The sequence below is a fragment of the Protopterus annectens genome, chromosome 2.part0, assembly GCF_019279795.1.
Source record: "Protopterus annectens isolate FY-2018-M chromosome 2.part0, PAN1.0, whole genome shotgun sequence".
Lineage (NCBI taxonomy): Eukaryota > Metazoa > Chordata > Ceratodontiformes > Protopteridae > Protopterus > Protopterus annectens.
In genome coordinates this window covers 1,470,182,315-1,470,200,195 of record NC_056728.1, presented here as the reverse complement: position 1 = coordinate 1,470,200,195, position 17,881 = coordinate 1,470,182,315, and positions in this window count along the sequence as shown.

Here is a 17,881-nt window from a genome sequence, read left to right as displayed (position 1 = left end):
ATAGCAACAGACCCACTGTGTTATCAAGTTCAGTAATTACAATAATATATATATATATATATATATATATATATATATATATATATATATGTGTATATATATATATATATATATATGTATATATATATATATATATATATATATATATATATATATTACATACACACACACACACACACACACACACACACACACACACACACACACACACACACACACACACACACACACACACACACAATATATTTTTGGATAAGTACTATATATTTTATTCACTGGACAGAAGGTCATGGGGAAAATAATGCATCTTTTGGGGTATTAATGACAGCTTTCCAGCAGATTAAAGAACTACTGTTTGGAGTGACATTCATGTTATTTTGCTAAGCATATTCACCAAACATCCCATGAAATGTTCATCAAATAGTAAAAGTACTGATTTCTTACTTGCCATAAACTGCCTTTACGTGATCAGCATTTACAGTCTGAAATAAAATAAGTTTAAGTATATGAAATTAAAATACAGTGTTGACTTACTTCTGGATATCTGCAGTTTCACAGATATGCATGGTCTCTGAGTCAGAGAAGAAGCAGAACTGCAAAGTGAAATTAAAACCAATGTGTAACTTCCCAGATGGCCAATGTATGCTTGACATCATGACTTTCACACAATAAAACTGTCACATGGCTCACGGGTAACAAAAAGATTATTTTCTGTAACAATGATCTCAGCCAGGCATCCTATTAGTTATCTTCAAGAACCAGTATCTGCTTTTGAAGGCTAAGTAATAAAACCACAGAGACTCACCTGTACCTTAGGCTATGTAAAAATAGCACAGACTACTTTCTAAAAGGCACATCATTCAAACCGAGAAAACAGAAAGTGTCTATGTGTACTTCAGGGTGTTGCTCACACTGTTTGGTAGTAATATACTGGCAGTTCACTGTCTCTTCCTTGTAAAGGTTGCCTTTTTGCTTTGAAGGTATATGCCTTCCTTTTTAGCTAAGCCAAAATATTAGTCATAAACTCCATACCAGAATAATGAATCATAGCATTCAACAAATCATAAGGCAAATGTAAAAGCTTCTGTTAAATGCTAATGCATAACTTTAAGATCAAAGTTATTTATAGCTATGTAGGGCAAGGAAATTTCCCCACGACTAAATGAAACTGTGTGGGAGAGTAGAACTGTGGTGATTTTCATTCGTTTTTGAATTCCAGCAGTGACAGATATTTGCACTAATTGTCCAATCCATTTACTTAATGACACCTTTAGAGAGGTATCATATTCTGCAAAACTAATTAAGGTAAAAGACTTTTCAAACCTGTAGATCGTGATAAATATGTTTTGCAGATTTGTTATCCTCTAGTTTGCCAATAACTTGCATTTAAGCTCATTATTTTTCAGAAGTTATGCCAGCTCATATTTTACCTTCGCTTATATGAGATGAGAGTGGGCATTACAAATTTAGCTTCAAATAATAAAGGAGGCTATCCTCTTCACTTTAATATCAGTTCACATCTGATGTATGAAAGTAAAACTGATGATAGCTTTCCTGCAGATTAAATAAAAACTGTTTGGAGTGCCTTTCTTTATACCAAGTTATGCAAAAATACTGCAGGATCTTTTTGTAGTTTCATCATAATTAACATGTATGCATGAAACACCCTGACATTTATACATGGAATATCTCAAACATTTTTTGTTATTTAAATAATTTTTATTAAAATCATACACTTTGTGTAAGAGTTAATGTACCTTAACTAAGTCCAACCAAACTCAGCACAGCCTGTTGCTTACCTCAGTATAACTTAGTAAACAAAACTAAAATGTTTTAATATTTTATCAGTACAAACCTCCTTCCCTGTCTACTGTAAAACTTTCCCCCCACAGATTATAACACTTATCCCACTGCATTCTTCTTCTACTGCTATGCCACACTGCCATGTTGACCTACCATTTCCCTTTTCTCCCTTAATCTTTTCACCTTTAATCTTTTCACCTTTAATCTTTTCACCTTTAATCTTTCTACCAACCTTCTACTATTTTCCCTTAGAACTACTTGGCTTTATCCACTCTCCTAACTTTCCTTCCTTGATGCTACTAATAAATCGTGCTTTCCATACTTTTGCTATTTCCTTTTTTACCCATCCTGCCATTAGCAGCACCTCCCTCCTTTCTTCCCCATTTCCCCTGCTTTTCATCTACTTTGAGCAAACAGATCATGCATCCTTCCTTACTTTGCTTCTTTATAGCAGAACTTTCTGCATATTGTTTTCATTGTCTGTCATTCTTTCAGCTCCGTTGCCATTCCCCCCTATTTCCCACCACATCTTTTTTTTTTTTTTTTTTTTTTTTTATGCATCTTAAAAACTCTGGACTTTACCACTGGCTTTCCACTCCTAATAACTTAGAGGTTCTACACTATCTATGTAAAATGGCCTCAAAAGGTAAACTTTCACTTGTCATGACACATTTAAATACTTCATCATTTCTCGTGCTTTGTTGTACTTCTCTTCACTCTCCCATATCCTTTTTTCTTTATATATGTCTTGTGCAATACAAAGTTTAAACACCTAGATAAAGTCCTGAGGTTAACTTGGTGTGAGCCAAGAAACTGGAATAACTAAAATGCAGTGTTATGAACTGAAAAGTCTGATCTTCATTTTCATTTTAATGAGCATTTGTTATTGCCTTTTAATTGAGAAAGTATATTGTTGGATCAGATTTAGTGTAGAATATATCAGTAAAAGGAAAAAAAAAAATATATATATATATATATATATATATTACATCACTGAATGCTTAGGTAAGTGAACGGTGATTAATCAACCCCATATAAGCGAAAGCTTACAAAACCGAACTGTCAAAACAGTGATTTTTTTTCCAAGGGAAAAAAAATTGCTGTTCCAACAAAAAAAAAAAAGCACATTAAAACATGAGATTAAGTGGGGGGGGCTTCTCGTCCCCACCCCCTCTACTTAAATATACCAACTCCGAGACCAGACTACAGTGCCGAAAATGGCAAAGTAGCAAAGCGGCCAAGCAAATTCTTTCCCAGGTAAAGAATTTGCTTACATGCCGCTTCGATATTTTGCAGTTTTGGTTTTATCAGTTCGACCAAGACACATTCGAAAACATGCATCTTCGGTCTGCTGATATGAACCCTACACACACACACACATATATATATATATATATATATATATATATATATATATATATATATATATATATGTGTGTGTGTGTATATATATATATATATATATATATATATATATATATATATATATATATATATATATATATGGGTGTGTGTGTGTGTGTGTGTGTGTGTGTGTAAATAGAGAGATAAATTGATATTCATATGTTAATACATTTTCTAAACAGAGAGAAAAAGTATAATTTGTAGCTGTTAATTTTCCGCCTCCTCACTGATACAGAATACTCAATAAATTTAGTTAGCAACATTAATGACCTTGCTAAGAAACAAGAAGGAAAATGTTTTGGGCTATTAACAGAAAAGCTTGAAAAGCACATTCTGACTTGTTTTGTGTTGTCAGTATTAGTACAACTACACTCCAAGGTGAACCTCTATACGAACTATTGTCTGAATCAAATAAATGACATGATTTTGTTGCACTGCATTAAATAATGGAAGTGACGTCCCATATTTAATTGAAATATAACTAAAGAGAAATATAGATATGACATTTGTTTTCTAGAAAAGTCCGACTAGTACAGAGCCTATTTTTAGCAGAGGCCTGGGGATAAACACTTCAGACAGATGTCTTTGGAATGTGGGAAGAAACCCATGCAGACTCCTCACAGAAAGCACCCTACCTGAGAATAAAATTGGAGAACCTGTTGTTGTGACTTGACAATGTTAACCACTGCACCACTGGATATGTATCTTCTTTTCAGCTATGTACATATGCAACCTACTATTCATTTTAAAGCAAACCCTATATTCTGCTTACATTTTATTTGAATAACCTCCAGCATTTAAAAGTGCACACTGCTTCTATAAGTGTTACATGTGATAATTCAGCTTTACTATGTCATTTTTGTACATAGCATATTCTTGTCTGATCATTATATATTTCAATTATGCATATGGCATGTATCCAAAGGTTTGATAAAATAGCATGTCTCTACTCTTAGACACAGAGTAATTACTACACAAGGTAAAAACTTTTTTAGCATGTAATTCAAAGCTAGGCCATATATTTATAAAATATTTATTTTGTCATAATAGTTATCTTTACTTCAGATATCAGAGAAAAAATATACTCTTATTGTAATACTCATTAATATTTTTTTTTCAAAAATAATGATATTTCTTATTTTTTTTTACTAATTTGTCATCTAATAAAATAAACTGTCTGTTCTTAAACAGTACCAAAAACAACAGGGAGAAAAAAAAAAAAAACACTGATTCCAGAATCATTTGTTAGAATTTATGAATAATTACAAGAGTCTAGTAATTTAAGCTTTAGTGTCCAGTTATTGAATAATGGTCAGTAAAGGAATTAAAAACACTGTATCAAAACCTTATCACATTGGTGCATTTTGGAAGTCTAATAGTATCTATCCCAGGGTTGGATAGAATTTATGTCTCTCTGTCTGGGATTTGACACTAAATGCATGTTTTTCTGCATTGGTAACTGACTGCTTTGTAAATTGTTTCTTTCAACAGGTGGTGTTGTGAGAATTCTAACCCAGGTGAAGAAAACTCCCTTCATATTTCCTAAATTTATTAAAGCCTATTGCTTTCTCTTTCATGCTCATTTTCTACATATCTTCCTTTCCCTTATTTTATATATTCATTCTGACAGTTCTCCTTTCTATAACACATAATTTTGCTCCTCTTTTGCCTACCTTTTTCTTCTCCATATCATCTCTCCTAATTGCTCCCATCTGTACCAACTAATCATTGACTCCCATCCCAAAAGTCTCATTTGTCTGTTTGAAAGGTGTGTATTACCATCTCTTCCCTTGTTCTAGCAGTGTATCTTATCTAGTTTTCTTACATGCTTTTTCTATATGAAATGATAACCATATGATTCATTCATATGAAAAAATTATATATCGATTTTAGAATTCTTGTTAAAAACACAAGTGGGAAGAGTTTTACAGCAGATTTAGTTGCTCTTATTAAGGCTGAGGTACATTAGACTTATGATTTATTTATTTATTTATTTATTTATTTCACATTTATTTACTGGGAAAGCCCAACTGGACATATGTCCTTTTACAGAGGAGTCCGGGAAAATAAGATCCAGTAAACAGCAGAACAACATGTTGATAAGATAAATAATCCAAAAATAGTTCACATAGCATACCAATACATTAACAGAGAAATGGCAATACAACATCTAGTGAAAACATTAACAAAATGATAGTTGCATTTGAATAAGAATAAGTGAAGTAAGTACAGAACGAGGGAAAAGAATGAGTCATATAGTAAGATAGGAACAACTATGACAGATGTAGATAGATATAATGAGCTAAGCATTATCCAGGATGGTAACAAGAGCAAAGCCAGTTTTCTATAAAGTAAGGATTTAGGAGCTTTTTAAATTGTGCTAAGGAGCAATTCGAGGAAATGTTGGATGGAAGTTTGTTCCACAATTTAGGAATAACATAGTTGAATAACTTGTTTTGATCTAGCTATGTGTCTGTCTATCATTCTGTCTATTTGTCTGTCTATCTATCCATCTATGTGTGCATGTGTGTGTATGTGTGTGTGTGTGTGTGTGTGTGTGTGTGTGTGTGTGTGTGTGTGTGTGTGTTTATTTTACATTAAGAAGGCCTGGGGCTGCTTTTCTACTGGCAGAAAAAGGTGGCCTGGTCTGTCTGAGGTGGGGTTCACACAGAAAGGATGTAAGTAAGACTGCCTGATTGGTCAAAGCGCTATCTGCTGTATTTAGTCTGTTTTTTTCTCTGCCTTTACTAACTTGACACATTTGTGTGATGCTGCTCATTTCACAGTGACAGTTAGCAGTACCATGTATACATGCTGGCACACAGTACTGAAGTTTTCCATATAGAACTACCCCTGAAATTTCCACAGTACTTATTTGTGCAAAGAGCAGCTAGTTTGAACACGAGGAGCATCCCCACCTCATGAGTTTAATCTTAGATCGTTTTGATTGTAGCTTGTACTCTTATACTCTTATAGCAACCAAGCTAGACAGCTTTAAATGCCTATTGTACATCATCTTGTAGATGAAGGAATAAGGATTCATAGCCATGGACATTCTCTTCCCTGCTACCTCTGCAGCCAGCCTGGGGGGTATGGGCCCCCTGAGGCAGTGCAGCAGTTATTTCATGTTTACTGACAACCTGTCCATTCTTAAACAAACTGATACAGTGTGTGAGAGATGGAGTTGTATAATGTCACTGGAGGCAAGGCTCTCACATATAAGCACTTATAATAACAACCAAGTTGTCAGTAATACGCTCACTGCACCCACCTCACATAGCATGGACCATAAACATAAACATGTGTGCCAAGGCTCTTAAATGTTATCTCTCTAAACTGCAAAAGCCTCCTTGACATTGCACAAACAAAAAGTATCCTCAGCAACCTCAAGAGCATTCCACAAAATTAACAGCCAACATGACAAGTACAGCCACATCTCATGGTGTCTCAGTTTCTAAGTCCAAAAGGCACTCCACCACACAACCCAATATTTTGTTAATAGTAGACTCCACTGTGAGACACACAGATGTCCCACTCATTAAGCTAAGTAAGTCATTGTCAATTGTCTATTAGGGGCCAGGCTCTGTCAGACCACATGCACACTCAGCTCATTGAACCACAATTTATAGTATGACTCATAGTCCACGTGGGTGTAAGTGACTTGAGATGGACCTCACTAGACTTCATGAAGAGTCTCAGAATATGTGTCCCAGGCTGGAATGAGCCTAGCATTAAGTGGCATTCTAACTTTTCCAAGGATGATGCAACAATATGAACAGAAAATAATTGACATTGTCAACTGACTTAGAGTATGGTGTCATTCAAAATGGTTTAATACTTGTTAGCCTGGAAGGATATGGTCAACAGACTATGCTGCTATGACAAGGATGGTCTGTATCTCTCCCCTCTGGGATTTTGAATATTTGGCTAAAACCTTGTCCAACTGCTTGTGCCTTTTTTTAGGCATTGCCAGGCTGATAAACCTACCAACACAGCTAAACCAGCCCAGGAAAATCTGAAGGTGTTATTGCTCAATGCCAGGAGTTTAAATAAGAAATTCCACTCCCTGCAATCTCTCTTTATCCTGGAGAAAGTATACATCTGTGCAGATATTAACATATGGCTTAAAGCCATAGAGACCACCCCAGAGGTGCTTCAAAAATGTATCTGATATCCCTTTAGGACAACCATTACCAAAATGATATAGAGGTTGTCAAACAAACACAGAGAGAGGTCAAATGTTTTAGGCAACCAGGAGATAAACAGGAAGGACAAGAACTGGATGAAGAGAACAGGTTTGGCCACAAAAATAGGAAATGGTAATTCTTGAAGGATTGCTGATTGTCCAACCTGGTGGTTCCACACAAGTTTCAGTAACTTATTTTTTCAATTTTCTTTAATATTTATAATTTTACCAACTTGCAAAAAGGACCAGAATATCACAATTTATTTTTGAAGGGTTTTACCTTTATTCTTTCTGGTCATGCCAATCTTGACTATACCATACTTGATTTAAAAATGTTTACTCAATCTTCAAGTCCTGTTTGGAGATAAGACTGACAATGAAACCTCCAGTGGTAATTTTAAACATAAAAGTTTGGCAAACTCTCATTTACATCCAAATATCAATGCATTCAAAATATTTTGTGAATGAGAGATTAGAGAACTTTTGAAAAGTAAGAGAAAACATACATTTTATAATCTTACTAAAGAAGAAAACTTATCCAAAACAAGATTACTTTTAATGAAAATATTAGCTGTATGAAACCAGACAAGGGGGAGGGTCTGGTTATTATAGATGTTATGGATTGCACCAGTAGGATGACATTGTTGCTGACAGATAAAATAGTGCTATCAACCTGTATATTTGAATAAGATCAACACTGTGTATAGAGCTATGCATTTTTTCTTGATGTGCTCTTGTTGTTTGTCGATATTTCTTTGGAATTATTTAATTTCAAAAAGTTCACTTTCCTGTTATTCCAAAAACTTTTGGAATTCCTAAAATTCATTCAAATGTGTCCAACCCTCCATTATGACCCATAGTGGCTGCTGAAGGCTCTATTACTGAGCCCTTTGCGAAGTTTATTTATCAGAAACTTAAGATGCTGTTTAGTGACTTTTCACATGTACTTCATCACTCATAGTACTTTGTGGACAAACTTAGGAATATTATTGGATTTGATAATTGTTTACTAGTTACTTTAGACATCAAAAATGTATTTACTGTTGTTCCTCACAAACTAGGTTTATCTTGGTTTGGTGAGATTGTGGCACAGTTCAAATTATTGTCTGACAGCAATGCTATGTTAATTTCTGGTTTTATGGAACTGATTCTCTGCAATAGCTTTTTTTTTTCAATGACAAGTATTTTAAACAGCTGCAAGTAGTAGCCATGGGGGCCACATGTGCCTCCACCTTTGCCCGTGTTGTGTTAGTCACATAGGAGATTGAGGTTCTTTTTAAACTAGATCTGCTTGAGTATTGCAAATGCTGTTTCTGTTACCATGATGATGTACTTGGGGTTTGTTCTGGTCATATGGACCACCGTTGTAAATGTATTCATGAGATGGAGGTATCTGCTACATTTTTGAACTTTGCTCATGTTAACAGTTATTTTTTGGATACAAAAGTTAGGAAAGATGACAGTGTAAGGTTTGTTACTTTTATTTTTCGAAAATCTACTTTTTGCAATGATTTTTTACACTTCAAAAATAGCCACCCACAACATCAAAAGAGAGGTGTTGTTAAGAGCCAGTTCATTAGTGTTTCTAGATTATCCTCTGATGACAAAGAATGCATTGATTAGTTCAATATGTTAAAAACCATGCCCCTTGAATAGGCTTATCCAGAAACAATGGTTGACAACTTTTATACACAGATATTTCATGAAAGAATTGATAACTACACTCCTATTATAATCAAAGGGCTACAGAGTTTCGAATTTGATAAGATGACAAATATTCACACCAATGATGCTAGTCATCCAACACATGAGCATTCATTATTCCTTAGATGCTTTTGACATTAAAAATATTTAATGGAGAAATTGGTTCATTTTACAATGTGATGATGATCTGAAGTCTTATTTTAAAGAAGCCCCATTCTTTACTTTTAAAAATAGATCTAATATTAAAACTATCTTGTAAAGACTGGCAAGAACTTCTCATAATGGTTCTTATAACACTTAAATTTGTCAGGTGCAATAAGTGTTCTTATATCGACATGGACCTTGGGGGAGAACTTTTGGGTATTTTTCAAAAAATTATGAGGAAAGGTAGATATTTTTTAGGTGTTTATTATATATCAATTAGTTTTTCTTATGTTATAGATTTTTTACTTTTATAAGTTCTTGTTACTTCGGTAATGTACTGTACCTTCAATTTGTTTGGTGGGCTTTGGCAACATTGTAATTAATTGGCATTTTAAGTAGAGGTGTGTACAAGCTAAAGTTTTAAACTTTTCTTGTTTCATTTGTACTATTTTATGGTTCTGAAGATATATATCTGTTAAAGTAGATGAAAGCGTTTAACCTATGCATTAATAAAGCTTTTTTACAACTCATTGTGCCTCCTGGTCATTTGTGTTTTGAGCTTTCTTCATATGAGTGATAAGTGGTTTCACCATCAGACTTCCTCAGAATTCCATAGAAGCTGTATAAGTCACATAAGGAACTTATTGTTTCTTGTCTATTCACTACTCCCCTGGTGCAGTCTTTTAGGTATCCATTAGGTCCTACTCTGCAGCAGTAAACTCAGAATCCATATTCACACACCAAAAGAAGCAAGCTTACCAAAGGCATTCATTTCTTCCCTCTGCGTGTTCAGCAGTTCATGGGTCACAGCTTGAACACAGGTCACTGCATCACATCTAGCACTACACCATCCACCTTATCAAGTAATCCAGACATGGCGAGTCAATAGCTGAAGACTGGTTAGGGAAGAAAAATAAAAAAGAGGAGAAACAAAGTGACAAAGAGAGGTCAGAACAAAACTGTATTTATAAAATTATATGTGCACATCTAATATCTTTTAAAGGCTTTAGATAAAAACAACATTAATATTGATATGATGGGCTGAAATAAAAAGTACACATTTCTATTAAAACAGTGATGGAGAAAGTCACTATTTCAAGATGTTCACAGGAAGACAAAAGTAAAACAAGAAGGATTTAACACACTGTCTAAAGAATGAATTTAACAAGTTGTCTAAAGAACTTAAATAAGAAAGCTATAAGAAAAGACAGACTAATAAGGACATCTAAAATATATATGGAATACAAGGAATATGCAGCTTTATGGCCAGAAAAAAGATATGGGGCTTGAGAATGGGCAAGTAAAATGTACATTAGTATTTTATTGTCTAGTTAGCAATGATATAGTCTCATTATAGTAAGATGATCTATATATAGTGTATGTGTATGAACACTTCATAAAGCTTGAATATGACTCAGCTCCAAAAGCTAAAGACAGAATAATGATCCTTCCAATGCTAATGGTGTTCATTTTGTTTTATTTTAGGCAATTATCACATGAGACAGGCTATCAAGTAACAGGACTGGACAGGTAACTCCATTGACAGGCCAAGTAAATAGCATCCACTGTTTACTTCTTTTACATTCTTCAAAGTTTTTTTTTCTACATTACATTTGAATACTATATATATATATATATATATATATATATATATGTATGTATAGGATCATTGGCTCATAGGAGTTTACTAGGCTAGTGGCCCTAGAGCCTTTACAAGCCTAGCCATGTTATTCCCAAGTATCCCCAATTATTCTTTTTGGGTAGCTCACAGAATGAATTTATGAACAGAGTGGGTCTGTGATCAACACTGTCTACCCCTGTCTATGAGGGACATGGGTGCCACCCCAGAGGTGAATTTGCAGCCACTCATTCAATTATTTATTTATTTATTATTTATTTGACATTTGTTGACTGGGATAGTCTGACTGAGCTGTTGCCCTTTTTCAATGGAGGCCCAGGAGGAAAGGCTCCACAATTATACACACACACAAAATAATAATAATAATAATAATAATAATAATAATAATAAAAGAAAAAATAAAGTAGTACAGTAACTAGAATGGTAAATCCATAGATTGTAATATAAAAATGTACAATATTTTGAGACACATGCTAGGGAAAAGCATTAGTTTGTGCAGGATTGCTTTGAATGAGCAAATAAAAGCAGTTAGTCTCAGCCATTTAAAGGATAGTAACATTAATCACATCAGATAAAGAATTATCTAGGTTGTGTTTGAATAGGGTCAGTGAGGAGCTCTGTTTTACATGAATAGGAAGTCTATTCCAGAGAAGCAGCAGTCTCTTGGAGAAATAGCTGGCTCTCCAGCATGTTCTGTTAATGTCACAAGCTAGCTTGAGAACCCTAGAGTGAATGACTCTTGTGTTATTTGACTTGCAGATGTGCAGCATTTCAATTAGGGCAGGGCCAGAGATTACCCTATAGGTCAGGCACAAGGCACCTCAGCAGCCTATAAGATACATAGTAAAGTGACAGGACTTTCAGCCTGTCGATGTGGTCATGGACTGGAATCCCAGTATTTTCTTAGTGAGAATCTGTGAGGTCTCTCCAGCTCCTGCAAGTGTCTGGTGAGGTACATGCAAAATGGTGCATTATACTCTATTAGTGGTCTGATGAGGGTCAAGTACAGTAGAGTTATAACATCCCTTGACTTGGATGCTATGCCCTTGCTTATAAGGTACGCTACATAGAAAGTTTTTTTTTTACCACTGTGGAAACTGGGTGGTCAAAGTTCAGATTACTGTCAATCTGTGTTCTCAAGTCTCACACTACTGAGTTGGAACTCAGGGGGATGCAGTAAATATTGTAACTTACAAGGAAATTCTGTTTTGTCAAAGGGAATATTTATGCATTTTTTTGCATTTAGTTTTAGATCATGACTTTGGCACCAATCATTTGTTTGTGTTAGCCCTTCTTGTAATATGTTTGTTATTATCGGGGGATTCAATGATTAATTCCAGTTTGCAATTATCAGCGAACTTGGTGAGCAAACGCTATTTACTTTGGCCGGGACTTCTGAGAAACTGTTGCAAAGGGTCCCAGCACAGACCCCTGTGGTAATCCACTGGTGACAGGTCTACTGGTGGAGGTAGAGTCACCAATTCTGGCAGAGTGTGTTTTGTCAGTGAGCAAGCTGCTATACATCTAGTAACATAAGAGTTAATCCCTATCTGGGAGAGATTGTCTATGATGCCAGAGAGGGGAATTGTGTCAAAAGCCTTGGTAAGGTTGAGATAGGCTGTGTGTGCACTGTCTTACCTTCGTCCATGGCTTTGGTGATATTCTCAAAAAAGTCCACCAGGTTTAATAAACATGAGCTACCACTGATGAAGCCAAACTGGGTTGGGTCCAGTGTCTGGAGGTCGCCTATGTCCTTGTCGATAAGGTCCACTATAATTCTGTCCATGGCCTTGCAGATGAGGCTGGTTAGACTTATGGGTCTGTAGTTCTAGGGTCAGTTGATGGCCTCCCCTTTATACAGGGAGATTACTGCTGCTGTTCTCCATTCTATGGGAATATAGGCAGTTCTCAAGTTATGATTAAAGATAATGCCAAGTGGGTCAACTAGGTTTTGTTTTAGATTTTAAAAAACCTGGGATATTATCTGGCCCTATTGAGGCTGTGGTTTTGGCCTTAGTGAATGCAGAGATGACCTGCTCTCTAGAGATACTAGGCAGAGGGCTGGTGTCAAGTCTGCTTTTGGATATGGTAGGTGGGGATGGGGTGGGGGGTGAAGTTTGTGCTGAATCTGTCAGCTCGCAGGTTGGCAATATTTTCTAGTGTAGTATGATTGATCCTATCTGCAACCAATTTGGCACATACCTGGGTATTCCCTTTTCAACTTCAGACATAGTTAAAGAATAATGTATGAATATCCTTGGTTAGGGATGTGATTTTAGTTTTGTAATTTGCTTTAGAAGACTTTACAAGATTTCTGATTTTGTTGCTTAGGCATAGGAGGGAACTCTTCCTTTGCAGAGTGCTATCCCTCTTGCTTTTGGACAACAGTTTTTTTCTCTTGTTATATAATCTGTTTATACTTGAAGTCCAGCAGGATGGCTTGTTTTTATAGGAAGACTTGATTTTGATCCGGTCAGGTACAGCGGAGTTTATGCAGTTACTTAAGTGTTTGGACAGGGCATTTGCTTACACTTCTGCATAGTGATCATTGATGTCTGCGATCGTGGGTGGTATGACGTTTTTTATATCATTGTTTAATAGGCTGTAGTTAGCTTTGGTAACATTTTTTATAACTTTTGTTTCTGTGTGGGTGTCAGTTCCAGTAGTTACTTCAAACAAGACTGATTTGTGGTCTGACATAACCAGGGAGGGCATCATGCATGGGGAGGTACAGTGACCACCCCCCCATGTCGGTGAGTACTATGTCCAGGACATTACAGTCCCTAATTGGGGTGCAGACTATCTGTTCCAGATCATTGTGTTAACAAAGTCCAGGAACCTCTGAGTAAGCATGTTTTTGCTTGTGTATGTCCCTCAGTCTATGGAAGGATAGCTGAAATCTTCCACGCTTAAGGTGTTGGGCTGCATTGTGAGGGATTCCAATAATTCAAGGTAGGTGGAGTGCTTATTCTGATTCATTGTGAGGGATCTATAGCTAGTAATGATGTGGTATGGTACTTTCCCAATAGTCAATTGGACATGGAGTAGTTTGAAAAAGTCATGTTGTCTGATCATTCTCGAAGTGTATTTGGTTTAATGAAGATGGTTATGACTCCATGTTTGGTTCTTTTATGCTCATTCTACGGTCTGATCATGTGGAAAGCATTGTAGCCTTGCACAGCTTGGGTGCTATCAGCAACCTTGAGCCATGTCCTAGCAACTGCATAGATGTCAGGATCCTCTAAGGTGAGGAGTGCTTCCAGCAAGTGCAATTTCATGTTTAAATTCCTGGCATTAAGCAGCGCAACCCTGAGTTTGTCTCGATTTGATTTTGTTACACTGGAAAATTTGCTGTTTTGACATTGCCTAAAAAGGCACTATGGGTGAGCCAAGTTGCCATTATCCAAAAGCCTGGGGGGACAGGTAAAGACCATCTCTAGTGATGCCAGCGAGGTCTGTTTTACATATCCTCCCAGGCTGACAGATACTGGATCCCCCTGGACTGACACCAGAAGTTGAGCCAATTGTTGAAGTAAATATATATTTTTTTATTTATATTGTGGTATAATCTTGGGTGAAGGTAGGATGCTTGTTAGGGCTAGAAGCATACCTGTCTGTGACACATAATCAGAGAGTTCCATCATGTATCTCTTCATATAGTCCAGAGACATATGTCTGAAGTCATTCACTCCAACATGGATGATAGCAGAATCATAATGGTACTTGTTGAGTGAGATGAGTGCATACGTGAGTTGTCAGATTCTGGCACCTGATAGGCAACTGACTGCGGCCTTATCTCAGTCTGTTGAGGAGGACATCTGTGTGTCTTACTATGGACTCACCTATGACCAAGACATGATGTGTTTTACATTAGGGACTTATTTGTTGAGACACAGGTGTGTGTGTGTTGGTATGTGCAGTGGCTTCCTTTCTCACATAGAGTATTAGTTTGCTTTATAAGTAAATGGTTGTTAGTATACATGAAGCATTTGATACATTGCCTCCAGATGCCCATATCAATTAAGCTAGAAGGAGAAATGATGGTAAACTGACTGTCCATAGTGGCAGGATTTTTCTGATTGTGGTATTTGGGAAGGAAGTTGGCTAACTGGACTTAGTCACAAACAGCAAAAATGAAGCAGAGTTTCAGTTAAATACAGAAAACAAAGTGCAGTGCTGGCTTAAAATATGCTTATTTTTCAGTTTTTTGTTTGGTGGTTGCCTTGGATTTCAGTGCAGATGCACTCCAGACCTCTTACTAAGGTTTCCAAACAATGACCAGCTGCAGTAAACTGAGCATGCTCCATGCAAATGTGAGGCTTTTTTACAGGCAAATTTAAACAGTTAGAGTACAACCACCAAAGGGAAAGCCCCAAACTGAACATTTCTACTGTAATCCCAACTCAGATGGGTCATAAGCCACACACCTCTGCCAAAAGGGTGCAGGGAGGGCCTCTTCATGTATGATGGCTGGTTTAAGAGCACAGTGATGTCAAACAGTCTACATGCAGCAGATCTGAATTTAGCCTATGCTATGTTAGGTAAGGAAACACAATTTTTAGATGGGAAGGAGTAAGGGAAAGTCACTTAATGGTCAAAGTGCAAGTGTTTAGTAGTATACTATTAGACAACTTGCAGTGGTACAAGCATCTGCAAAACCTGGCAGCTCTTCAAGCAGCTGTGACCAGTGGGACAATATGGAATGTGCTTCCTAGACAGCATTTTAAACTGGAGAGATTTGCTTATATTCAAGCACAGGGAACTATGTTTGTGCAGCATGCAAATGCGAGGATTTCATACTAGCAGGATACAAGACTTTTGTAAAGTTAAACTCTCAGACAAATATGATAAAAACACAATAAGCCTTCGACCAATAGTTCCCACCATAGATGGGTTGAATTTAGCTCTCTGCTCCCACCAATGTGCAAAAGAAGCCTCCCAATTTAAAACAATCTAGCTTTGAGCTCAAGTGCAGTAACAAATGCTTTAAAATGGAAGTAAGAATTCCTGCAATATCAGGAATCCTTGGAAATAAGTTCACTAACTCTAAGAAATGTTCACAACCCACAAAAACTTTACAAAACATAGAAATATTTTGTCAAAACACAGGAGAATTTTGGCAAGTTCAGAACAGCTTTTGCAGAATACTGTTAAAACAAAATAACAGCAGTTCAATAATAAAGAGATGGAGTTTCTTTAACAAATGAAGGCTGAAATTCAGTGATAAATTCAATCATATAATTAAATGCAGAACAGAAGTTTTAAATATCACTGAAACAGAGATAATGAAAAAAAAAATAAAAAAAATACATATATATATATATATATATATATATATATATATATATATATATATATATATATATATATACATATATCAGCTTTGCAGGTCCAGATAATTTAAAAGCAATCCAAGTATTGCAGTCACAGGTGTCCAAGCCAGGCACAAGGAAGCTCTGAATAAATGAGCACAATCACACAAAATTCTTTTTATATCAACAGGCCAATTAGACATACCTCTCAACCATACCAAATGTCTCGGAATTTACCAGCTTTGAGGACAATATAAAGAGGTGCCACAAATTCCTGAGTTACCTCTTCAAATCCTGATTTTGTTCTTTTTACAATTTTTAATTATGGCTGAAGTCATCACGAATCACCAGCATATGCCACACCGTCATTAAAGTGCATTGGTGTGTGTGATGACATCATCTTCAGGAACCAATGCTTCACTACCTGTCAGACTTCTCAGAGACTGGGACGAGATAAAAGAAAAAAAAAAGTTGTTTACTGCTGCAGCCAACCAAGGAGGATGCCTTGTCAATGCAACAACATCATGTCAATGCAACAATGAACCCAGATCTGCCTGGACTGATCTGGATGGATAGCAGCAGAGTTGCATAGTGCAAGAGTAGAGGCTGAGGGATAAACACCACACCTGCCCACCCATGGCCACTTGATGAGGAAATTTACTTTCTAAATTTGCTTTCTCTTTGTCAGCCTCAAGCAGGCAAGAAAAAAAAGAAGGCAAGCCAAGGAGTCATACTATAATTGTGTGAAGTTTACAGTGGTAGTTATCCTATTCTCAGAAAAGCATTCATTTAAATGTTTTTATTGTGGTACACATTCAGTATTTAAAGTACTGTTTCAGATATGTGAAAAAAAGTTAAATGAATGCTTCTCTAAGAAAAGGATAACATGTTCAGAAAATCTCACCTAGTCCAGGGATGGAACAACTGGGTGAAGGTAATAAAGCCATTTGGCCAGCTTTGCAGAAGAAGGAAAAAAAAACTCATCAGGTTAGCAAATTAATGGGATCAGGTAAACATACAGTGTTTTAAATCACCTGTGTGGGTTCTGTTGAAAACAACATGTTGTACTCAAAACAAAAAGTATTGTAAAATATTTGTAAGATGGATGCTAAGTGAATCATCTGCAGCGTGTGTTCTGTGCTACAGTAAGGGTCAGTTTACTAGGCACTGATGACAGTGAATATGAGAGCTGGTGGAAATAATAAATACTAATTTTTCTGCCTTGACTGAGGTCTGTGTGAAGAATTTTGATCAGATTTAGTATTTATTGCTTGTATATTTATTTAAGTTTTACATGATCAAGTCAAAAAGGGCTTCTATTCTTCTGAGAGAATAATTGTCTTATCACCATGGATAACTCCAAACATACTTCTTAACTTCAAAACACAAGATATCTGGATAAAGCTTTAAATAATGGGGTGGGGTCAAAGAACCAAAAAATAGGGACAGATTTTAAATATTGTTCTTATAAAGTTCGGATGTTTTTAGAATAACATGTTTTGTGTTAGCTTCATATCTCTCAACTTCCTAACACAAGAAATCTGGATAAAGCCTTAAATAGTAGGAGGGGGAGCAAAGCAGACCAGAAAATAGGGACAGCCTCACAGTAAGATGTTGTCCTGTTCGATTCTCAGCTAAAGCATTTTCTGTGTGGAGACATGCGTGAATGGGAGTACCTTCGTTGAAGGT